The sequence below is a fragment of the Trachypithecus francoisi genome, unplaced genomic scaffold (genome assembly GCF_009764315.1).
Source record: "Trachypithecus francoisi isolate TF-2019V2 unplaced genomic scaffold, Tfra_2.0 Lachesis_group1, whole genome shotgun sequence".
Taxonomy (NCBI): Eukaryota; Metazoa; Chordata; class Mammalia; order Primates; family Cercopithecidae; genus Trachypithecus; species Trachypithecus francoisi.
In genome coordinates this window covers 149610555-149637037 of record NW_022681454.1, presented here as the reverse complement: position 1 = coordinate 149637037, position 26483 = coordinate 149610555, and the positions used below count along the sequence as shown (strand labels likewise).

Here is a 26483-nt window from a genome sequence, read left to right as displayed (position 1 = left end):
CCTATGTGGATGTAGTCACCCTGAAATGTTCCAGAAATGTTGTCTAAAGAGGCACCCGCAAAGAGCTCCCTAGGAGAAGCTGTAGCTATGTTTGCAGTGGTGGGCAAGAGGGAGAAGTAATCTCCTTCTCCAACACCCTTCAGGAGCACCAGGACTGCCTGACTGTTGAGGTAGAGCTGCACTTTCTCTACCAAGCCAAGAAGCCAAGAAGTGCACTTGTGCCTCTGCTGAAAGAAACTTCCCACAAGTAGAAAATTCATGGATTCAAGGCCTGCAGTCTAGTTTCCTTTGTCCCACAGGGTACTCCCTTAATGTGGCTCACTCACTCACTCCCTTCCCCTAGGAGCAGCAGTCCCTGAGGGCCATACTGTGAATCCTGCTACTCGGCTGGGTCTAAGTCGCTCAGTGAAGCTGCCATGCTCCAGGCTGGTGCTGGGGAATGTCTGCAATAGATTCAGTGATATAACCTGTCCTTTAGTCTCCCAGCAGCAGGTACCAGCAGCAGCACCGATAGGGGTGGGAGGGAAGTGACGTAGATTGAGACTTCCTCGGTTATAAAGAGCCTTAGTTGTTGCCTTTCTCAAATGCCAGTAGTAGTAGTAATGTACTGGGTACATGAACAGACTCAAGGCCTTCTAGTTAGCCAGGGTGATGCAGGCAATGGCAATAGTTGAGGTCATGCCACGGTTTTCTCTTTCCTGAGCGCTGTGTTGTTTTGCCTGCAGATGTTGCAATGGGTTGTGCCAGTTGTCCATCAGTCAGGAGGTAGCACTTGCAACCGCACCAGCTACAGTTCTTTGCCCATTTTAAAATTGGGTTGTTAGGGGGGTCTTTGTTGTTGTTGAGTTATACAAATCCTTTATATATTCTGGATATTTACTTCTTATCAAATATATAACTTGCAAATATTTTCTCCCATTCTATAGGCTGCCTTTTCACTCTGTTGTGTCCTTTGATGCACAGAAGTTTTTCATTTTGTAGTCCAATTTGTCTATTTTTACTTTTGTTGCTTGTGCTTTGGTTTCATAACTAGGAAATCCCTGCCAAATCAGATGTCAGAAAATGTTTCCTCTGTTCTCTCCTAAGACTTTTATAGGTTTAAGTCTACATTTAGGTCTTTAATTCATTCTGAGTTAATTTTTGTATATGGTGTGAGGTAAGAGTCCAACATCATTCTTTTGCATGTGGATATCCAGTTTTTCCAGCACGATTTGTTGAAGAGACTATCCTTTCTCCATTTAATGGTCTTGGCATTTTTGAAATTCCTATTTTCCTTCCTGCCACTGCATTCTCACGCTATATCTAGATTACCTGTGGCTACTGAAGTTAAGTTTCTGTTCTTTGCAAATAAGAGATATACATGCACTAGTATTTGGACTCTAATCAGGAAGACTAAGATCCAGTTATCTAAATAATCACTACCTTTTCAAATTATGCTATTATGTTCTCACTTCATTCTTCCTAAAAACAGCCGGTGATTCAACATGTATTTACTATACGCCTACTATTACGGGCAATGTGCATGAGATAAAACAGAAATATAAATCAGTTTTTACCCTTCTAGAAACTTAAAAGTGTTTTTGGCAGATAAAAAATTATAATCAGTATTGTGAGCACAAAAAGGGAAACAATGTTGTGAGCACTAAGATGAAAAACTTAACAGAGGTAATATTTAAGCTAAATCTTGTACAATAAGATTAGGAATATAGTTAAGGAGAGCTCAATAGGAGGAATAAGAAGCAGAGTGGAAAAAGAGTCATATATTCTAGAAACTGCAAGTAAAGCAACTTGGCTAGAATGGTGATTGCTCACTCACACATTCATCAGTTCAACTAATTTATCAAACTCTATAATGTGCTAGGTACAATTTCAGATATATAGTATATTTTGCGATGTTCTGTGAAGAACAAAACAGACAAAAGCTCCCTGCTCTCATAGAGCCTACATTCTAGTTGGGAAAAACAAACAAATATACATGTCATATAGTCATAAATGTTCATGGTCATATATGTGTATATGTGTTCACACTTGTGCTGTTTTAGATATAGTGGTCAGGGAAAACCTCAGAAAAGGTATATTTTTGTGAGACCTGAATAAAGTGAGGGAGTAAGTCATAAAGACAGTTACAACACTGCAGGCAGAGAGAATAGTAAGTACAAATACCAGGAGGTGGTATCATGCTCAGCGTTTCAAGGAATGGCAAGAAGGTCATGTGGCTTGAGGGAAGACAGCAAGGGGGAGAAAAGTAGGATATGGCAGAGAGGTGAACAGTGGCAAGAATATATGTGACTTCAAAGATTATCATGAACCCTCTGGATTTTATTCTGAGTAAGATGAAAATCTACCTGAAAGTTTTGAACAGTGGGGTAAAACAATCTGACTCAGGTTTTTAAAGTACTGTTCTTTTGCTGCTGTGCTGAATTAAACAATAATCATGCACAGGCAGAAGGAGAACAATTAGGAGTCTACTGGAATAGTCTAGGCAAGAGATGACAGTAGCTTGGAGTAGGAGAACAGTAGCTGAGGATGTAGAGAAGTGGCGCGGTGGCTCAAGCCTGTAATCCCAGCACTTTGGGAGGCCGAGACGGGCGGATCACGAGGTCAGGAGATCGAGACCATCCTGGCTAACATGGTGAAACCCCGTCTCTACTAAAAATACAAAAAACTAGCCGGGCGTGGTGGCGGGCGCCTGTAGTCCCAGCTACTCAGGAGGCTGAGGCAGGAGAATGGCGTGAACTCGGGAGGTGGAGCTTGCGGTGAGCTGAGATCCGGCCACTGCACTCCAGCCCTGGCGAAAGAGCAAGACTCTGTCTCAAAAAAAAAAAAAAAAAAAAAAAAAAAGAAGTGGTCAGATTACAGGTATATTCTGAAGGTAAAGACAACACAAATTCCTTACAGACAGATGTGAGATAAGGAAAAAGGAGAAGTCAGGGATAACTCTCAAGAGTTTTTGCCTGAATAGCTGGAAAGATGGATTTGCCATTGGACAAGATTCGGGGAGGAGCACAATGTAGGGGAAATATCAAGAGTTTAGTTTAGGACATATCAAAGTTTACAGGCCTATTATATGCAAGTGAAGAAGGTAAGTAGGTTATTGGATTTATGAGCCTGAGGTCCACACAAAAGCTTGAAGCTGGGAATAAGAAATTTAGAAGACATCAGTGTGTAAATGCACTTAAATCTCTGACTGGATGAGATCACCTAGAACAGGACTCGACAACTTTTTTCTACAAAGGGTCACACAGTAAATATCTAAAGCTCTGTGGGTCATAAGGTCTCTGTTGCAACTACTGAGTTTTGCTGTTGCAGTCCCAAAGCAGCCACTGACAGTATGCAAATGAATGAGCTCGGATTTGGCCTGACTCGTGCTCTAGAAAGTCTGTAGAGATTTTTAAAAAAAGAATCTAAAGACTGCACTCTGGGATACCCCCAAATCTGAGATACAGGGAAATGAAGAGGCACTAGCAGAAAAAACTCATAAAGAATGGCTTGTAAGGTAGAACAAGAATCATAACAGATGGCTTCTGAGGACAGGTAAAAAGAATAAAGTTTCCTGCTTCTGAGACTGATGACAAAGACCCTACTGAACCTCCCCACACCTGCAAGAATGCAACTACAAAAGTGAACACAATTTAAAAAGAAATCACCTGAAAGTATTAGAAAGTAAACAGAAACTCTGGTGGGGAGGTCATGCTTACTTGCAGGACAGAAACAGGGAGCCATGCAAGTAACTTTCCATCTCCTAGGCTTTTAGCTTTGAGCTAAGTGCTATCTATGCTGTGCATCCAGCAGTGGCCAGGGCATCCAGAGGGAAAGTTGTAGTCCTTTTAAGCTGGGAAATGACAGGAATAGGAAACCTTGAAAAGGAAAGATCCAGAAAGGAGATCCCAGAATGTGCCTACCCACATCTCTGACTAACCCTTAATACACTTGATCAAAAGAAGCTCACCTATAGACAAAATATCTCAATTGAGAGCAGAGCTGCCATCAAGAAACAGCTTGAAATGCAAGCCCAGCCAAGAAAATTACTTTCTAAAACAAAGGAAACAATACTCATTGGAGAAAATCAACAGAATCTGGACAGTATCTAGACAGAATCTCCACATCCCAATGTGCACAATGTTCAAAATACAATCCAAAAGTACTAAGACATACAATGAAGCAAGAAAACAAAACATTCCAAGGGGGAAAAAATCCATCTAAAAGACTCTGAGATGAACCGATGTTGCAACTAGCAGACAAGGATTTTAAAGAAGCTATTATAACTAGTCTCAAGTAAAACATTTTCAATGAATAAAAATCTTGGCAAAAAAATGGAAAATCTCAGTACAGGAATATAACCATTAAAAATGAGCCAAATGAAAATTATAGAAAAAGCATAATTTAAAAAAAATCACTGCTTAGAATTAGCATCCAGATGGAGATGACAGAGGAAAGAGTAAATGAACCTCAACTAAATCAAAACAAATTAGCCAAGGTGAAGAACAGAGAGAAAAGAAGACTGAGGAAAAAAGAGCTTTAGTGGCCTGTGAGATATTATATGATCCAAAATAAGTGTAGATGAAATACAAGAAAGGAGAAATGGAAGAGAGAAAATATTTGAAGATCTAATGGCCAAAAAGTTCCCAAATTTGATGAAAGACAAAAATTTGCAGACACAAGATGCTCAATGAACACAATGCAGAATAAACACAAAGAATTCCGTGTCAAGGCACAACAAAATAAAACTATTTAAAGCCAAAGATAAAGAGCTAACCTTGAAAACAGCAAGAGAAAAACAAGTATTACTATCCTGGAACAACAATCCAATTAATAGCTGACTTCTCAAGGTATTTACAAAAGCCAGAAGAGACTGCAACCTTTTTATCTTTTACTTACTCTTTTACCTTTACCTTACCTTATCTTACTTTATTGTTTGAGACAGGGTCTCAGTCTGTTGCCCTTGGCTAGCAGTGCAATAGGGTGATTATGAATCACTGCAGCCTTGACTGTGCAAGCTCAGGCAATCCTCCTACCTCAGTGCACCTGGCTAACTTTTGTTTTTTAATTTTTTATAGAGACAAGGGTGTCATTATATTGCCCAGGCTGGTCTCAAACTCCTAGATTCAAATGATCCTCCCACCTCAGCTTTCCAAAGTGCTGAGATTATAGGCATGAACCACTGCACCTGAGCTGAAACATTTTTAAAGTGACAAAAGACGGAAACTGGCTAGGAGTGGTGGCTCACATCTATAATCCCAGCACTTTGAGGACTGAGACGGGTGGATCGCTTGAGCCCAGGAGTTCAAGACCAGCCTGGGCAATATGACAAAACCCCTTTTCTACAAAAAATACAAAAAACATTAGCTAGGCATGGTGGTGCGCACCTGTGGTCTCAGCTATTTGGGATGCTAAGGTGGGAGGAACACCTGAGTTCAGGGAGGTCGAGGCTGCAGTGAGCCATGATCATGTCCCTGCACTTCAGCCTGGGTGACAGAGTGAAACGCTGTCTCAAATAAAACAAAACAAAACAAAACAAAAGAAAGAAGAAGAAAGAAGAAGAAGAAGAAAAGAAAACTGCCCACCCAGAATTCTATATCGAATAAAGGAGAAATAGATATTTTTGGACAAAACCAAAAGAATTCATCACTTGACTTACATTACAAGAAATACTAACGGAAGTTCTTCAGGCTGAAGGGAAATGAAACCAGAGAGAAAGATGGATTTTCAGAGAAGAAGGAGGAAGAAGTGAAATGGTAAATAATAGTAAATACAAAAAATAACTCTATTTTTTCCTTTTGCCCTTTCCTCTCAATTTATTTATAATCCACATAAATGCTTGAAGAAAATGTTATAAGATTATCTTCTGGGGCTTAATATGTATCAAGATATAATACATAAAGTAACAATTATTATCAAAGAACAGGGGAAAGGTAAGGAAAATATGGACCTAAAAGGTTGTAGGATTTCTATATTTCAAGTGAGGCAGTGCATTATTACTTGTAAGTGGACTACAAAATTTCAGGATATATAATGTAATCCTTATGGCAACCACTAAAAGTATAATGCAAAGAAGTACAGCAAAAAAGTAATCAGAAAAATAAAAATGGAATTCAAATAAAAATATTCAAATAATCAACATTAAAAATATTCAGATTATCAAATAATAAATGAAAAGGCAGGAAAAGAGGAGGAGAGGAAAAATGCAGAGGAGAGAAGTACAAAAACAAACAAAAAACTGAAAGGAATAAGAAAGCAAGAGGAGTCTGATCAATTTACAGTCATCCCTTGGTATCTGTGGGGGACTGGTTCCAGGACTCCCCAACCCCCATTCCCCATCCCATGGATACAAAATTCTACAGATGCTCAGGGCCCTTATATAAAATGATGTAGTGTTTGGATATAACCTATGCATATCCTCCTGTACACTTTAAATCATCACTAGATTATTTGTAGTGCCCAATTCAATGTAAATGCTATATAAATAATTGTTACACTGTATTCCTTTTTATTGTTTTTCCTCCTCAAATATTTTCAATCCAAGGTTGGCTGAATCCATGGATTAGAACTCATGGATAGGGAGGGCTGACAGTATTTTAAACAGCCTGGTGGGAGGCTAGACTGAAGGAAAGCATCACAGACTGAAGACAAAAAAGCTATCTGAAAGACTATTTTACAATACAGTCAATAGATCATAACAACTGGAATCAAAGTTGTGGGAATGAAAAAAGGTGGATTCAACAGATATTAAGGAAGCAGAAATAAGAGACTTACAGAGTAACTGGACTGTGGAAATGAAAACGGAGGAGGAATCTAGAATGACCTACCTCTTCTCACCATCCTCCAATTTATGGCTTGGGCAACTGGAAAGATATACATATCACTCACCAAAATAAGGAAAGCAAGAGGTTTATTTGGCTTGGAAAGGCCAGAGATTGAGTCTAGTTGTAGACATTCTGAATTTGAGAATGTTTGTGGGGTATCCAAGTCCACTGGTTCATTGGGAATTTCAAAATGCAAGTCCAGAGTTCCAGGTTGAAGACATAAACCTGGAAATTATCACTATAGGGACGTGGATGGCATTAACTGTTAAGAATAACAAAAGAACTCAAGAGAAGAATCCTGTGGAACATTAAAAGGCAGAGAAGGCCAGGCGAGGCGGCTCACACCTACAATCCCAGCACTTTGGGAGGCCAGGTGGGAGAATGGCCTGAGCCCAGGAGTTTGAGACCAGCCTGGGCAACATAGGGAGACCCTGTCTGTACATTTTTCGTTTGTTTTAATTAGCCTGGCTTGGTGGCATGTGTCTGTGGTCCCACCTACTCAGGAGGCTGAGGTGGAAGGACTGCTTAACCCAGGGAGGTCAAGGTTGCTGCGAGCTGTGATCGTGCCACTGCACTCCTGCCTGGCTGATGGAGCAAGACCTCATCTCAAAACAACAACATCAACAAAAGGCAGAAGATACTGCAAAAAAGATTCTGGCGGTAAGGGGAGTAAATGGTTCATGATGCCAATAGAGCAGAGAAAATTACAGCAATGGAACTATGTACTGTTTCGGGTCTGTGACTTCAAATAAAAAAACAGATATTCTGAAAATGAGAAATACAATGATAAACCAATACTACTTTATGCCATAAAGTAGGTAATAAGAATACTCATTTGCCAAAAGATATGCAAACACTGCAACTATTATCTATTCATTTTCTTCCCTACAAAGAATGACCCATTTTGGGAAACACCATTTACTAACCATTAATTATAGTACTGAAAATTAACAGCCAAAATACAAATCAGTAGAATAAGACCCCAAACCGAAAGCTCCATGTTATCTCCCTGGACAAAAAATATCCATGATACCTCACTCATGCTTAAAATTGAAATTGAATTTAAATTCAAATTAGACAACCAAAATAATTATACAGAAGGCTTTGGGAAATAATTATGTCCTTTAGGAATAAAAACAGAATCTCTCTTGTTCTAAGGTTCATGCTATTTAAGGTCCTTCACAACAGGTTCCAATCAACCTTGTGGGTTTTACTTCTTTTAACTTTACTCTTCTAGATATCCTCTATTACTGAATCTACTACTTATCATTTCTGGAACATGAAATGTACTTTGATATCTATAAACATTTGCTGAAATTGCTCACAATGCCTGAAATATTCTTCCAACTTCAATATCTAGTAAGATCCTGCCCATAACTTAGGGCTCAGCTCAAATGCTCTCTCTCTTATAAAACTTATTCCAAAGCCTCAGAGAGACCACACACTATAAAGAGAAGGATAAGGACTCTGGAATACAAGAGACTTGGGTTAAAATCCCAGCTGTACAATATAACAGCTGCTTTCTGATCCTCATTACTTAATCTTATTTTTCTCATCTATAATATTAAGAAACATATTGGATACTTGAGGAAATTAAGTAAAGATTTATTCAAAGCACTAATGAAGGGTAGCCAGCACACAGTAGGCATTCACTGAATAAAGAACAATGTCTCCAGTGGTGTGCTAGTAAATGTTTAACAACCAGTTTTCCAAACTAAAAAAAAAGAAAAAAAGGCTTAACCTTAGTGTGTGGCTGTTGTCCATTTCCATAGTGCCAATACTACTACAGTGGCCAATTTCAAGCTTCAAACATGACCTCACTGAATCCAGAGGCAGGAAGAAGAGATATGCAATAGCACACCATCATACAGTAGAAAGAGATATGCGCACAGCACACTATCATACAGTAGAAAGAGATATGCAGCAGCACAATATCATACAGCAGAGATATGCACAGCACACCATCATACAGTAGAAAGAGATATGCGCACAGCACACTATCATACAGTAGAAAGAGATATGCAGCAGCACAATATCATACAGCAGAGATATGCACAGCACACCATCATACAGTAGAAAGAGATATGCGCACAGCACACTATCATACAGTAGAAAGAGATATGCAGCAGCACAATATCATACAGCAGAGATATGCACAGCACACCATCATACAGTAGAAAGAGATATGCGCACAGCACACTATCATACAGTAGAAAGAGATATGCAGCAGCACAATATCATACAGCAGAGATATGCACAGCACACCATCATACAGTAGAAAGAGATATGCGCACAGCACACTATCATACAGTAGAAAGAGATATGCAGCAGCACAATATCATACAGCAGAGATATGCACAGCACACCATCATACAGTAGAAAGAGATATGCGCACAGCACACTATCATACAGTAGGAAGAGATATGCAGCAGCACAATATCATATAGCAGAGATATGCACAGCACACTACCATACAGTAGGAAGAGATATGCAGCAGCACACTATCATATAGTAGGAAGAGATATGGAATAGCATAATCTTTTTTTTTTTTTTGAGACAGAGTCTCGCTCTGCAGCCCAGGCTGGAGTGCAGTGGTGCAATCTCGGCTCACTGAAAGCTCCGCCTCTCGGGTTCACGCCATTCTCCTGCCTCAGCCTCCCGAGTAGCTGGGACTACAGGTGCCTGCCACCAAGCCCGGCGAATTTTTTTTTTTTTTTTGTATTTTTAGTAGAGACGGGGTTTCACCGTATTAGCCAGGATGGTCTCGATCTCCTGACCTCGTGATCCACCCGCCTCGGCCTCCCAAAGTGCTGGGATTACAGGTGTGAGCCAACGTACCCGGCCAACACACCATCTTCCAGTAGAAAGAGATATACAGCAGCACAACATCATATTGTATTTCTACCACGGAAACACCACAGACACAACTTTAAGAGAACAGATAATAGTAAAAGACAGTAATATATTTAGGAACTAGTAAGTTTGATATATTACTTTTATTTTTAATATATGTATTTAATAGTAACTTTACATAATTTTTAAAATAATGGCTGTGTTTAACAGTTGGCTTACAAATTCTTGAAAATTTACCAGTTTTTGCAGGCATTACAAGCCAGCTTTAGCCACCACTGAATTATTTCCAAGTTAGAAAAGTATTAGGCACACACCTTGTACAGCTGAATCTTTGGAAACAATCTTTAAAAATCCAATATATATGGATGTCACATTCCAATAATGATGTTACTTTTTTGGAGATGATCTAAAAGCATCGTCATGTACCAAACCTGTATACCAACAGAAGGTTAGATTCATTCACTATTATATTCATAAACAAAAAGCTGAACACATTTTATTCATTTTTTATTTTATAAAGCCTCAATCAAATCACGTGCCTTTTTTGGTGTTGTTCCTTGTTACGTTCAAGTACATTCTAAATCCACAATCATGTTAGAGGAGATCAAAGCTGAGCAAACACTCTTACGTGACCTTGACTACTGCTCTAGTGCTAACAGAAAGAGTGCATTTATAATAGGTGATTTTCTGGAGTTGTATGTAGAATGTACTTTAAAAGCAGAATTAGCCTTGTAACATGAGGAGTAATGCAAAATTAAAAACATGAGCATAGAACTTACCTAGAGAGCTAGTATACTGTACAACCAAAAAAGGGAAGGCTGGGAACTAGCTTCTTGAAACGGTCAAAGTTGGGGATAAATTAACATGACACATATCTAATAAAGATTTTATAGTTGGTGCTTCATTCCTAAAGGGTACAGCAAGCCCTCTTGAGAAGCAACGGAATATTTCATTCGTATATGCCAATGATTATCAACCCTCTGCATCTTAGAACTACCAGGGGAGCTTTCTGCCTTTCCACAGATACCATAATTTTAATCTTTTGAATTAATCAAGAGTTGTTGCATGCATCAGTAGTTCATGCCTTTTGTATTGCTGAGGAATATTTCATTGTATGTATATACCACAATTTCTTTATTCATTAACCTAATGATGGACTTTTTTAGTTTTGGGTTCTTATAAGTAAAGCTGCTATGAATACAAATCTACAAGTCAGGACCCATATAGATGGCGAGTATGCTTTTAAAATAGTTTTAAAAGCTCACCAGGTGATTCTAATGTGCAACCAGGTAGAACCAGTGCTATAAGCATGCCCTATACAAGAGAGGAAGGTTAATACAGCAAAATTAGCTATACAAATATCTGTTGTATTTATACAAAAACTCAAGAACACCTACTATTATTTAAGGACCTGTGTTTACACACTACAATCCTTGCCACTTTTTTTTTTTTTTTTTTTTTGAGACAGGGTCTTCCTCTGTCGCCCAGGCTGGAGTGCAGTGGTACAATCTCTGCTCACTAAAATCTCCACCTCCCAGGTTCAAGCGATTCTCCTGCCTCAGCCTCCTGAGAAGCTGGGCGTACAGGCACACGCCACCACAGCCTGGCTAATTTTTGTATTTTTAGTAGAGACAGGGTTTCACCATATTGGTCAGGTTGGTTTTGAACTCCCAACCTCAGGTGATTCTGCCTGCCTCGGCCTCCCAAAGTGCTGGGATTACAGGCATGAGCCACCATGCCCGGCCCCACTTTGTAAAACACACAGAAAACCTTAGTATTGGGAAGGAGCTCAACTTGTCATGCAGATTAAAACCACAAGATACCATTATATACCCATTAGAATGGCCAAAACTAGAAAGACTGACAAAACCAAGTAGTAGTCAGTATGTGGAGCAACTAGACTCTTATACGTTGCTGGTACAAGTAAAAGTTGGTAAAAATCACTTTGGAAAACTATTTGGCAGTACTATTTGAGCTAAACATACAACTATCCTATAACCCAGCAATTCCACTCCTAGGAAATATACCCAAGAAATATAAATGCACATGTTCATTAAAAGGCAAGTACAAGAATATTCATAGTTTTTTTACTTATAACAGCCAAAACCTGGAAATAATCCAAATGTCTATCAAATACACTGTGGTAGAGTCATACAATGAACTATCACACAGCAATAAAACATAACAAACTACCAATACAAAAAAAAAAAAGAAAAAAACTTCACAGACATAATGTTCAGCAAATAAAACCAGAACCAAAGAGTACATACTATATGATCCAATTCAAAAAGAAAACCAGTAATGTTGATGATATAGGCAGAATAGTGGTTATCTTGGGGAGGAATAGTACTGAGTCATGACTGTGGGTAAGCAAAATTTCTTGGACACAAAAAGCAAAAACAAGAAAAGAAAAAAGCTGATCATCTGGACCTCATTAAAACTAAAAACCTCTTTTGAAAAGACACCATCAAAAAAACCGAAAAGGTGAACCACAGACTAGGAGAAAATCAGTTACGATATCTATATGTGACAAATGACTGATAGTAAAGATATATAAATGACTCTTGCAATTCAATAGTAAGAAAACACAAATGAAAAATGGCCAAAACTTAACAGAACACTTCACAAATGAAAGTAGAGGAATGGCAAGTAAGTACATTAAAAGATGCTCAACATCATTAGTCATCAAGGAAATGAAAATTAAAACCACAATAAGATACCACTACATAACCACTATAACGGCTCAAGTAAAGATGACTATAATACCAAATGTTAGTGAAGGGCAACTGGAACTTGCATACATGAATGTAGGAAATGTAAAAAAGTACTTCACTTTGGACAACTGTTTAGCAATTTCTTGTAAAGGTAAATATATACTTGACTATATGACTTAGTCATTCTATACAAAAACACTCACCAAAGAGAAATTAAAATAAATGTCCTGACTTGTAGATATGTACTCCTAGCAGTTTTACTTATAAGAACCAAAAACTAGAAAAAAAAAAAAAAAGTCCATCACTAGGTTAATGAATAAACAAATTGTGGTACATCCATACAATGATTAATATTCCTCAGCAATACAAAAGGAATGAACTACTGACGCATGCAACAACTCTTGATTAATTTCAAAACATGAGTTTGACATCAAACTGGGCAACACAGTGAGATGCTCTCTAAAAAAAAATTTTTGTATTAGCCTGGTGTGCCGGTACATGCCTGTTAGTCCTAGCTACTCAGCAGGTTGAGATGGGAGGATTGCTTGAGCCTGAGAGTTCAAGGTTACAGTGAGCTATGATTCTGCCACTGCATTCCAGCATGGGTGTCAGAGTGAGACCCTGCCCGCAAAAAAAAAAAAAAAAAGAAAAAGAAAAAAAAACTTACGTTGAGCTAAAAAAAAGAAAAAAAAAAAAAGCCAGGCACAAAAAGAATACATACTACTATGATTCCAGGTATATAGAATTTTAGAACATACAAAACTAATTTGTTATGAGAGATCAGTGGTTGCCTGTGAGACGAGTAATGTAGGGGAGAACTGACTGAAAAGGGACACAAGAAACTAACTCTATGGTGATGGAAACATTCTGTATCTTGATTGTGACTGTGGTTTGCCAAGTTTACATATGTGTCAACACTCATGAGACTGCACATTTTAAATGAATACACTTATAAGTAAATTTTACCTCAATAAACTGTTGATTTTGAAAAAGGATAAAAATTACATTTTATCATCTCTAATGGCAGAGGACCTATTTTTCCTGCAGGCCCCCAATCCACCCAGAGAGCAACCATACCATAGCAGTCTGGTGGGGGGAGGTGTGTGTGACCCTGACCCTAGTGCCCACCTACAAAGAGGAACTAATCAGTAACCCAGCAGCAAAAGAAGTTTGTCATTTTCCAAAAAGTGTCCTGCCCACAAAAAATAAAGTACACCAATACTCTCTCACTAGAAAAATGACTGCATAGTTCTAAGTGTCATTTACAAACCTGTTTTCCCTGTTTGATCCAGAGTCTGAAAATTAGAAGTACTGCCTCAAGGAGAATATCCAAAGAAAGGCAAATATCTGAAGAGTGGCAGAACATAAAATGCAATAATGAAGAAAAAAAATCCCTCTGTTTCTCATTTTAGATCGTTTAAAATAGCAATAAAGGCATAACTGGTTTGCCAAGTCAGACTTTAGCCAAGTATGATGTATATTTCCTTATTTTTGGCTGCCCAGCCCCAGGCCACAACCAAAGTTGGGGAAAGCCTCCACATTGTGAGGCTCGGGAAAGGGCAGAGCCTGCCTTGGATTACATAAAAGTTCAAAATACCAGACATTCAAGCAAATATCTGAAGTCAGATTGTTTGTGTTCAATTCATGGGTCCTCCACTAGCTGTGAACCGCAGGCAAGTTCCTAAAGCACTCTTTCTTATTCTGTAAGATGGTAATAATACCTATCTCATAGCATTGTTGTGGCATAAAATAAAAACATACAGTATTTAGAAGAGTGCTTGACATATGAGTGCTATATTCAGTTACATTAATACTATTCTTTCCCAAGCTCTAGGGCACTGCCATCAGGACCTAGGCTCTGCCAAATCAAAGTCCACTTGCCCCAGACTTAGAATCAGAAACTAGGCTTAAGAAAAAAGATATCAAAGAACTCATTAGGGGGCAACAATAACCAGCAAGATCAAATTTTTAGGTCAGAAGTGACCATAGTGGCAGCATTCAGTCACCAGAGCTAGAGGTACTGGCAGTGCCAAATCCAGTGTTAAGCAATGGTGTCGACACTGGACCACCATTATTTAGATCAATATTCCTAGGTATGTGGGCCTGGATTCTGGTTTTCCAATGCTCCGGACAATTCTATACACTACCTCATAGCCTCTTGGTAAATCCCTTTTCTGAGTAAATGAGCTGGAACTGGTTTCATGTGCTTACAACATAAGACCTTGACATCAGATTTACAATCAGGAAGTAGATAAATGGAAAATGGTCTTCCAATATCTTTATGAATGCTTTTGAGTATGAGGTGATAACTCTGAAATGGCCCAGCAAGTTTTTAGAATGTCAGAATGCAATAAAATTTGTTTGATACCTTCACAGTTCCCTACTCTAATCCTAACGTTAATCACTAAAAATCTGGCCTTTATTGAGAGTTTCCTATATGCCAGGCACTGTGCTAAGCACATTACATAAATCATTTCATTTAGCCTTCACAACTATCCTAGTGAGGTAAACATGATTTTCCCAATTTTACAGATGAGGAGACTGCAGCCTAAAAAGGTTAAGGAAATTAACTAATTTAAATAATGTATCCACTTGCAAATGAAGCTCTACAACAGTAAGAGCTAGCATTTAATGGGTACTCACCATATATCAGGAACTATTGTTTTTCACATTAATTTCACATATTAACTGATTTAATTCTACTCACTTTATGTGCATTATCTCATTTAATCTCACAACAAATCTCTAACCTAGGTACCATAATTATTCCTATTTCACATCAATACTCTTCACACGTAAGAAAACAGAAAGATTAGGAAATTTGCTTAATGACACACAGCAAGCAAGTGATGATCTGGGGATTCAAACCTGGCAATCTGGTTTGAGTTTTTAATCTGTATATCACTCTGCCTCTCCTAGAGTGACTGAAATACACGAATGGGCCCTCCCAACCTATATATACATACACACACATTCAGACCTTTACAGGAATCTTACACACTGCTTTCTTTCTTGATATTGACAACTTGTACTGTTGTTTCTTTTATCTCCGTATTATCATGAGCAGTTAAGAGTAGCACCCATCTTAATTTACTCTGACCCTTCACTTCCAACAACTGCAGATTGATGCATTAACCTCCATTTATATCATTAGGGCTGTCTTCTGTTAATATCACAGCCTTAGAGACAGGTGCATCCAGGAACCTCTACTCCTAGCAGTTGGCAGTTGCAGAATTAAACTAGGACACCTGGAATCAGGAGTGCCAGGATAACAAGTGTGTTTTTGAAAATGGCATCAACTGCCCGAAAATATGCACACGTTATCATTGATCCTGACAACTCAGTGGTTTTCAAATTGGGGAGGTGGAGGGTGGATTTTGATACCACCTCCCCACCACCCAAAATTTAGCAATGTCTGGTTGTTATAGCTGGGAATGGTGCCCTGCTGGCATTTTGAAGGCAGAGGCCAGAGACGCTGGAAAACACTGTACAATGCTGTTTAAGACAATTCCCCAAAATAAAAAATTACCCAAATATGTCAGTCATGTCAAGGGTGAGAAATTCTGTAAATTGCCTCTTAGATTGGCAGGCCCTATGGGTCTTTTATTGTTCATTCACCTCAATGTCATAAATGTAACCTATTTCAATTGCACTGGGGGAGAATAGCTTCCCCCCTGCATTCCTTTGGTGGAACAAATAGCACTCCAGCAAACTTTCTCAGTACTGCAATCACGGTAAGGTGGCTCATAAAACTGCTTACAGTCTGACCTCTACCTACTTCTCTAGCTGCTTCTCATACCATACTTTCCCCCTCCTTTCTTTATACTGGCCAATTTGGACAGTGGACAAATCTCCACTAACTTCATCTTTACCCTGAGGATACACAGTAAGTCTCCTCCCTGACAATTCAACCCCTAGTCTATAGCCCTTTCTGTAGCTGCCCAAGACTTAGGGCTAAAATTTAAAAGTTAATGTACTTTTTTTCTCATGCTACTTACGTTTTTCAAATCCTGAAAATACACTTTGACACTAACATAAATAGCTTTACATTTGACAATTTAACATTTATAGGCTAATACCATAAGGAAAATAAGAGTCATCCAAAGACTAAAACACTATCTTAATAACGCAAAAGAAAGGCACACTAGAAATAAGTTTCCTGCTATTCAATTCATTATATTATTCACAGTAAAACATAATTTCTAAAATGCTTAGAAACAACATAGAAACTTTCTAGAAAGGATCTAAAATAACTTGCCTTAGCCTTAGTTAAATTTGTGGAACTACATAAGACATTATATTTTCTAAAACACATTTACATTGCTCTCTAATCCAGTTTACCACTGAGCAAACAAAAACAAAGTAGTATAATAATTAAAATTTTTCTAGCTGTTTCTTAAATCTACTATTTCTTAAAGTTATTTGAAAATGCAATAATAAGTACTGTGAAATATTTCCAATGTTCAGGTTATTAACTACATATGTCAAGTAACTATTTTGTTCTGTTATCAAGTAGTTATATTTTCTTCCTATTTAAAGGATCAAATTCTTAAGTTCAGTCAATTCTAGGCAAAGCAATGAAGAAAGTAAAGAAAGTGAAAGAAGAAAAGATGGACACAAAGCTAATTCAATTCTAACTGCTTTAGTTATGGCTTCAGACAATGAAGGCTACAGTGCTTAGTGGACTAATTATGCATCTCGAGAGAGACCATATTTTGTTCCAATACCAAAAAGCACAAATGTCTTCTGTGTCAGATGAAATTATTCAGATTTTTGCCTATGAAAAAGAAAGTAATTCTATTAAATTCATAATTCAAATAGTTTTTGGAATTTCCTTCTGTATTAGTAAAAATATAGCCTTTGAAAAGTGGTTAATGTATTTATTACAAAGTGGTAATTCAACATGGTTCAAAACTATTAGGTGAATAAGCCTACTTCATGAAATTGCAGAACTAACCAACATATTAAGAGACATAGACTTAAGGTCCAGCTCTCTTTTTATCCTTTGCGTCTCACTTTACTTCTGTAACTTTGTTTCCTCGTTTATAAAATGAGATTTTTAACCTCATCTGTATATAACACAGCTGTTGTGAAAATCAAATGTAAAATTATAGTACACTGATTTCACCTCAAGACTAATAGAACAAATGTTGAAGTAGTTCCAATAACACTAGTATTTACCAGCACAATTACTCTTTGTAACTTTGTCACCATGGGTACCCTAAGCGTACTTTTCTAAAACAGACCACAATCAAGACAGATTTGAAATATGATTACAAAGGTTACTATCTGCAGCCTCGGTGTTTCTTTCTTTCTTCTATCTATCTTGGCAATTTCACGGCCTCAGTAGGAAGGTGATTCTCAAGCCTATTATTATAAATGAATGAATAAGGCAAATACGGTGAAATCCGGATAATTACTGAACATAGATGAGTATACAGAAATTCATTTACTCTAGGGAAAACCAACCTAGTTGCTAGCTACTTCTTGAACCACATTCCTTTTCACCTTTCCTGACAGGCAGTTCTACCCACAGAGCCCTCTCCACTGTTCCTCAAACACACCAATCTTACTAGTATTTTTGCTCTTGCTCTTTGTCTGGAAAGGTCTTACTCCTGGATTTTCACATGATTCTCTTCCTCACCTCATTTAGGTTTCTGCTCAAACATCAACTCCTCAGAAGGGCTATCATTGACCAATCTATGTCAATTAGCACTCTTCATCGCTCTAGCCCCTTATGCTTTACAGCAGTAAACACTAGTTTACATTACATTACAAAATAAGTTACGTATATCTTTAACATGGTGTGTCTCCCACCCCGATGTGTCTACAATATAAAAGCTGACTCCTCAGCTTGACACTCGGAATCCTTCCTATGGTCTGACCTGTTTTCTTTCTGCCAATCATGCTTCTTCAGATACCCTATGAAATCAAACTTACTCTTCTCCATACATATTTCTCAATGTTCTTTGTGCTTTTGCTCAAGTAGTTCAAATTCTACCCACGCTATAACACTTCAGAATAAATGGCACCTTCACTGATATTCGTGGCTGCTACTCCTCTGAACTGCCACAATGCTTGACTTGTACCACTCTAAAGGAATTATTATTCTGTACTTTATTTCATTTAAATGTCCTCTATTAAACAATACGACCTTGGATGCAGGATCTGTACTCAATTCACTTTACAGATGTCTGAGTTACACAAAAGAAGAGTGCAAATATCTATATATTTTCCTCAAATATTAGAAATAGGTATATGTTTTAGTGTTACTATATTGAAGGGCAGACAGAAAAGAAGAATGAAGACTACAATCTCAGGATAAACTTATAAATACCTAATGCAATTTCTTTGCTTTAGTCACTGTTATAAAAATATACCTAATTTGCTTGTTTCCCCAATTTCTTGCTTCTATTTTAAATAGTTTTTTTCTATACAGTTTCCTAAATTTACTCATCTTTTCTTTCATTTAGGCTCAAATCATAGCTCTGCTCCTTAAGAGCTATGTTGACCTTTCCAAGTCTTAGTTGCCTAATCTATAAAATGGGAGAAAACATCAACAGGGTTATTATAGCATTAAATGAGATGATATATGTAAAACCTAGTACAATGCCTGACACTAAATAGGCCCTCAATGAATGTTGCCTATTAGGCTACTGTTCTTCTTGTAAACAAATCTGACCCCTAAGTTTTAAAGACACAGGTTTAAATTAGTAGAATACTAATGAGTCAGGAATTTTAAAGTCATAAAATATTCCTAAACTGTATTTTTGCTAACTGTAAACTCAATGCTTTTAAATTGGAGGATAAATTCAGCTTACACTCACGTACCTGTTCTTTTTTTAAATTTAATATGAATGTTCCCTATGAAAGCTGCACAGGTGGATATGGCTAAAAACACAAGGAATGCATAACATGGATTTTAATGTTAATTTCCAGACAAATTTGAACAATGAATTGCTTGGCAGTAGTTTCCTTCAGATCACTGTCATCCAGACTAACTTCCTATTGAGCAGGAAATTTATAGTTTAGCATCTACCAGAGTGACAATTACAAAGACAAAACTCACAAAGGTAAACCACAAACAGAATACTTTCATTTATTTTTATGGATCCCATCATTGGCTAGGCTGTTAATCTTTCCTAGAACACACATGCACAGTCTTCCCCGGATCATCTCTCAGCAGGATAGATTGAGAGATCTGATCCTAAAAAATCAAATCCATGAACTAAGATATGTACAGTATACACAATTCTCTAGCTTCTCACGATTACCTGTAACTACAACACTGCTTTGCCAAATGTTAAACACTCAAGCTATTTTAAATCATAAGGAATCCTGAATCCCCCGCAAGGAATACTTATTGTGCAAAGAATTTGTCTTTGATTTTTGGACTAAACATAAATAATCCAGCTCTAAATCCTACATTAGAACTTATCACACTGAATCACAGTAGCTTGGCTTAGTTGAAGAAACACTGTGCCTAGTACTGTGTCACATAAACAGATGGCAGATTGGCACAGAAACACTGCAACTGGAGTCAGAAAACCCCATGTTGTGCTCCAGTCTTACTAATTCCTCTAAATCAGTCACCATCTCTCTGAAGCTTAAATTTGTCCAACTAAAAAAACAGGGAAAATAATAACTAATTTATTTGTATTCAGAATTTGCTTTTCATATGTATATTTGAATTACATACATATATTTGAATTACATACTTTTCATATGTAATTTGCTACAATCATATATATATCTATTCATTACAACAGGCAAGCCATTCTAAAGACAAATAAAAATTCAGAAAGATTATCTGGCAAAATGTAAAAATGCACACTGCAAAAAGTAAAAATTAATTTCATAAGATCATTCAGATATGAAACAGATTTTTAAAGATCAGACCATCAACTTGATTTGACAGATGAAAAAACTGTGATGTCTGATGCCAAAATGTTAGTTTTTGTGACCTAAGTAAAACAAAGTTCCAGACCGGAACTCAGATCTCCCCACCTTCATGTGGTGGTAGTGCTCTTTAGGACTGATGTGACTGTTCGCTAACTAAGTGAAACATGATACTCAAATTTCATTCAAGAAAAGTTTAATGTGCTATTTCTGCTTCTGTTTTTATTCAGTAAAATTTAGATAATACCAACTACATATGAAGAATTCTGCTAGGCACTAAGGGTAATAAAAAGTAAACTCTAGTTCCGGTTCTAAAAGCACTCTGAATCCAATCACAGAGATAAATACACACACAAATAAGTACCAAGACACCATTTTAGCTACAATAATGCAAAGAAACAAATTTTTACTCTAGAAATACACTGGAGGGAACGATTTTACTGTTTGCTAACAGAATGTAACAATTAAGAAAATAATACAACATGACCAAATGGGACTTATCCTAGAGGTAAAGGATTGGTTCAATTAGGAAATCTATTAGTACATACCGTATTCATAAATCTAAGGCAGGTAGCAAACATACAATTTTCTCCATATCACTGAGATAGAGTGTATGTGACAAAATTCAACACCCATTCGAAACCCAACACTCAAGGAAACAAGAATTAAGATGTAATTTCTCAAAATGATAAAATATATACATTTTAGTCCTACAACCATTAAATTATTTAATAAAGAAATAACAAAGGCATTTCCACTAAGATCAGGAAAAAGGCAAAGATGCCCACCATTTCTACTACTATTATTGTTTTCTGAGACGGTGTCTCGCTCTGTCGCCCAGGCTGGAGTGCAGTAGCGCGATCTTGGCTCACTGCAACCTCCACCTCCTGGGTTCAAGCGATTCTCCTGCCTCAGCACCCGCCCCCAACCACCCAGAGTAGCTGGAATTACAGGTGCCTGCCACCACCACACCCAGCTAATTTTTTGTAGAGACAGGGTTTCACCATGTTGGCCAGGCTGGTCTTAAACTCCTGACTTCAGGTGATCCACCCGCCTCAGCCTCCCAAAGCGCTAGGATTACAGGCGTGAGCCACCACGCCCAGCCATTTCTACTACTATTCAACATCATACTAGAGGTATTAGCCAAATCAACTAGTTAAGAAAAATCAATCAGAGGAATAATAGGTACGGAGAAAGTAAAACTATCTTTATTTGCAGATGATATAATGGTAGCCTAAAAACCCTTGAAGAATCAATAATAAAATTAACTCAAAAATAAGATTCAATGAAGTAGCAAGATAATAAATTAACATACAAAAAATAGTTCTCCTATACAAAAACAATAATCAGGGAAAATAATGGCAGAGAAAATTCCCATTTATAGTAGCAACAAAAAGATTAAATACTTAGGAACAAACTAAACAACGTGTAAAAACCACACAAGGAAAATTTCAGCACCACTGAAAGACACTGAAGAACACCTGAGCAAACAGAAAGACAACCCCATTCTTAGACAGGATGACAACATTATAAAGATGACATTTCTCCCTTACTTTATAAATTCGAGACAATACAATGAAAATACTAACAAGCTATTCTGTAAAGTTTGGAAAGTTGATATTCAAGTTGATATGGAAAATCAAACATGCAAGAATAGGTAGGAAAACATTGAAAAAAGAAAACCACAAGTAGACCACCTTTATCAAACACTACAACACCAAAAATCATCTATAATTAAAGCAGTGTGGGACTAGATATAAATAGAACAGCAGAATTTAAAAAGTCTAGAATTAGACCCAAATATACCCAGAAATTTAGTAAATAACAAAGATGGCATCTCAAATCACTAAAGTACAGATGGCCTTTTCAATAAATGGTGCCAGGAAAACTAGGTATCCATTTGGAAAATATAAAACTTCATCCCTATCTCATATCATACTCCAGAATAAACTCCAAATGGATTAGGAATCTAGATATAAAATATGAAACCAGAGAAAGTACTAAAAAACAAATGGATGAATTCTGCTTAAAGTTGTGTATAGGGAAAGGAGAATCCAGAAACAATAAAAGAAAATATTGACTACATAAAATTTTTTAGTTGGACAACACACACAGTACATGCAAAGCAAACTAAGATGAAATATTCGCAATATACACCATAAAAGGCTAATATATAAAGAACTCTTAAAAACAAAGGGAAAGGAGAGCATTTTTTGCACCCCAGGGGCCGCTTCTGGTCACTCTGCAGCCTTCACCATGCCACAGAATGAATATACTGAATTACACTGTAAACACTGCAGATAACGTTTGGATTACCATGAGACAAAGAGAAAGAAGGAAAGTCGAGAGGCTCATGGAATGTTCAAAGAAGGCAAAGAAAATGATTGGTCTGAAGGCTAAGCTTAATTATAAACAGCACTATGCTGAGAAAATACAAATAAAAAAGACTATCAAGATGCATGAAAAGAGAAACATCAAACAAAAGAATGATGAAAAGACTCCACAGGGAGCAGTACCTGCCTATCGGCTAGACAGAGAGACAATTTGGAGCTAAAGTACTTTCCAATATGATTAAAAAGAAACAAAAAGAGAATGAGGGAAAATGGGAAGTCCCTCTGCCCAAAGTATGTGCCCAGAGAGAAACAGAAGTATTAAGTTACTCAAACAGGAAAGAGAAAGAAGAAGGCATGGAAGAAGATGGTTACTGAAGTCTGCTTTGCTAGAGATGGCTTTACAAGAAAACCACCTAAATATGAAAGATTCATCAGGCCAATGGGCTTGCGTTTCAAGAAAGCCCATGTAACACATCCTGAACTGAAAGCCACCTTCTGTCTACCAATACCTGGCATAAAGAAGAATCCCTCATTCCCACTGTATACAACTTTGGGTGTTATTACAAAGACTGTCATTGAGGTAAATGTAAGCAAATTGGGCCTTGTGACGCAAGGAGGTAAAGTTATTTGGGGAAATATGCCCAGGCTATCAACAATCCTGAAAATGATGGATGCATAAATGCAGTCTTACTGGTTTGACAGCAATTTCGTATATAATTGTTGAGCACTACACACCAATTGAAAAAACTACCATCACTGTAATGTTTCTGAATACTATCAAACAGCCATACCTGTCTGCAATCATCAAGAGATTATTAAATTGTAAACATTAAAATGGGAAACAAACAAAAAACAAAGGAAAAAGGACAAAAAATCAGATACAAGATAAAAGACACAGTCAATTCACCAAAATTAAAAGGGCCCTCAGATATATAACAATTGCTCAAATTCACTCAAAATTAGAGAAATGCCAATTAAAACAACACTGAGATACAATTTCTCATCTATTAGACTCACAGAAATTTTAAAACATGACAAAACATTCCATTAGTGAGGATGTAAAGAAAACAGGCACTTACATACACTGCTGACGGGAATACAAATTGGTACAACCATTCTGAAGGGAGTGTTGGTAATGCGTAACAAAATTGCATACACACTTACCTTTGGTCCCAACAATTCCACTTCAAGGAATCCACCCTGGGAATATACCTCCAAATATACAAAGACAAATACACACTGCGGCATTCTTTGTAATTGTAAAATATTGGAAACTTGGATGTGCCATATTCAATTACCTTCCTACGGTAGGAATATGGCACATAGGAAAGTGACTGAATAAACTGTGGTACATCCAAGTTATGCAACTGTGGGGAGAAATAAAGAATGAGGAAAATCTCTATAATATGAAATGATTTCCAGGACACAGTGTTAGCTAAAAAAGCAAAGTCTGAAAAAAGCAAAAAAATACCTATAGTATGTTATGTTCATTGCAAGAATGAAGGGGGATATAAGAAAATACACGTTTCTACTGAAAAAGCAAAAGAAACCCAAAACACCAGAAGGATAAACCAGAAACTGAAGAGACAGGATACCTACCCCGGGCAGGTGAGAAAGGAAAAAGGAATGGGAACAGTGTAGCAAGGCTAAGGATGGTGTGACACTTCTCTGGATACACGATATATTTTGTAATAATTCTGACTCTAAGAACCATAGTAATTTCCACATGCTGACATGGTGTCGGAAAACAAAGAAAACTTCAAAAACAGATGGGGGTCTGTTGAAAGAACACAGGAGCCAACCTGAAGGAGCCCATAACGGCCAATGCTGGAACAAATATAGCAACAAAATAAATGATAGTACTAGATTAAAAACAAGGAGTAAAATATTAATGAGTCCATACTGATATAAACAATCTGATAAGTAAATGGAGGAAAAGGGACAACTCTTCCTCCCAATAAACTACAATAAGTAAATTAACACAGGAAGCAAAGTGGGAAACAATCAACATCAGGCAAATATCACAAACACTGCAGACAAGATCCACTTGATAGATGCTAAAGTTAGAGAGCAATAGTTTGAGGAGAAACAGGATTTACACAGTCTCCGTGTAGCTCCAACAAGATACTTACCAACTAAAAAGGGATAGTAACTTCATAGTGTAAAAACAGCACACTCAACCCAGTGATCAAGTAATCGTAAGTAGTAAGACATATATCATAAACTCCTCAATATAATGCACTAGGAAAGACACAACATCACTTTTGTGGTATTCTTGCCAAAAATGCATAGGCTCATTCCAGTCATAAGAAAACATCAGACAAACCCAAACTGCAAGATATTCTAAAAATAACTGATCAGTACTCTTCAAAAGTGTCACAGTCATAAAGAAAAGCAAAATGTCAGAAACTTTAAAAGAGACTACGGAGAAATCACTAAATTCAACGTGGGTTCCTATATAGGACCCTGGGACTGAAAACGGACAGTAGTTGAAAATTTGGTTTCACTCTAATAAGAGCTATAGTTTAATTAATAATACTATGCCATTGTGAATTTCCTATTTGTAGTAATTATATTATAGTTATGTAAGATGTTAGCATTAGGGGAAATGGGGTGAGGAATGTAAAGGAACTCTGTACTATATTTGCAGCTCTTATGCAAGTCTAAAATTAGATTAAAAGTTTTTTTAAAAACAGTAAGAAATTCTGAACAAAGGTAGAGGAATTATCCTTTAAATAAAAGGAGAAAATCTCTTCCAGTGAGGCCAGAATAAAGGAAGAAGGAACCTATAGAGACAGTGAAGAGTAACATGGAAAAATGGAAGGTTAAGGCAGTTCATTTTTGCTCTTTTACTTTCTTGTGAAATAGGAGTTATCATTTGACCCCCTGTATAAAACAGCACCAATGAGGAAAATATAGCAGGTCCTCCCTTTATCCATGTTTTAGTTTTCCACAGTTTGTTATCAACTGTCAACCATGGTCTGAAAATAAACTTCTCTTCTTTATAAATTACTCAGCCTCAGGTATTCCTTTATAGCAACTCAAACAGACTAAGAAAATATGTTATAATTGCTCTATTTTATTACTACTGTTATTAATCTCTTATTGTGCCTAATTTACAAATTAAACTTTATCATAGGTATGTATGTATAGGGGAAAACTTAGTATATATAGAGTTTGGGACTATCTACAGTTTCAGGTATGTGGGTTTTGGAACATCTCCCCCAAGACTATGGGAAGACCACTGTACATCATTATCATTCAGCTCTGGAAAAGACCAAATAAGGCAGACAGAGAAACATAAATCAAATTTCTGTGAATTACAGAGATAGGTACTAAATATGATATGTGTGTGTGTGTGTGTATATTATATATATATATATTTTTTTTTTTTTTTTTTCTTTTTGAGATGGAGTTTTGCTGTTGTTGCCCAGGCTGGAGTACAATGGTGCTATCTCAGCTCATTCTTTAAGTGCTCTGATCCACTTCATATTTATTTCTTAAAGGTCTTCTTGTTTGTAACTTTGATAACAAAATACATGGGAGTAACAAGACTTAAGAAGTTAATGACCTACAGTTTGTGCTGTTTAGCTTATACATTTTCTAATTTTTGTATGAATTCACTTATCTTTGAAAGCTGTCTTTAAAGCAGAGTGATAAATTACTACTACAAAACCACCACTGATGTTCAGCCCTCACAGGCCAGTCATATTGGAGGCCAAAATGTCATAAGTCATCTCTGGGGGTTCTACTATAAATGAGCCAGAGGTATTTGCTAACAAAAGAGTGTAAGAACCAAAGACCTACAAAGTGAATTATTAATTAGAATTTGTCACCTCAAGTTTAAAATCCATCCAACTCTTTGTAGTTGCTTTGATTTT

At 37.1% G+C, this 26483-nt stretch overlaps 1 protein-coding gene and 1 pseudogene across 6 annotated transcripts in view; one reads left to right on the top strand and one right to left on the bottom strand.

Annotated features, from left to right (window-relative positions):
- Nucleotides 1-26483, bottom strand: part of ARFIP1 (ADP ribosylation factor interacting protein 1) — a 119213-nt gene that overhangs the window by 79807 nt on the left and 12923 nt on the right. Inside the window, exon 2 of one of the 6 annotated variants that reach the window (XM_033215504.1) lies at nucleotides 9971-10087. The exons of the other annotated variants lie outside the window; for them this stretch is intronic. The gene's annotated coding sequence lies outside the window, so the exon portion shown is untranslated. The remainder of the gene's footprint in view (nucleotides 1-9970; nucleotides 10088-26483) is intronic. 6 annotated transcript variants of the gene reach the window in all.
- On the top strand, nucleotides 22526-23301 carry LOC117086030 (annotated as a pseudogene).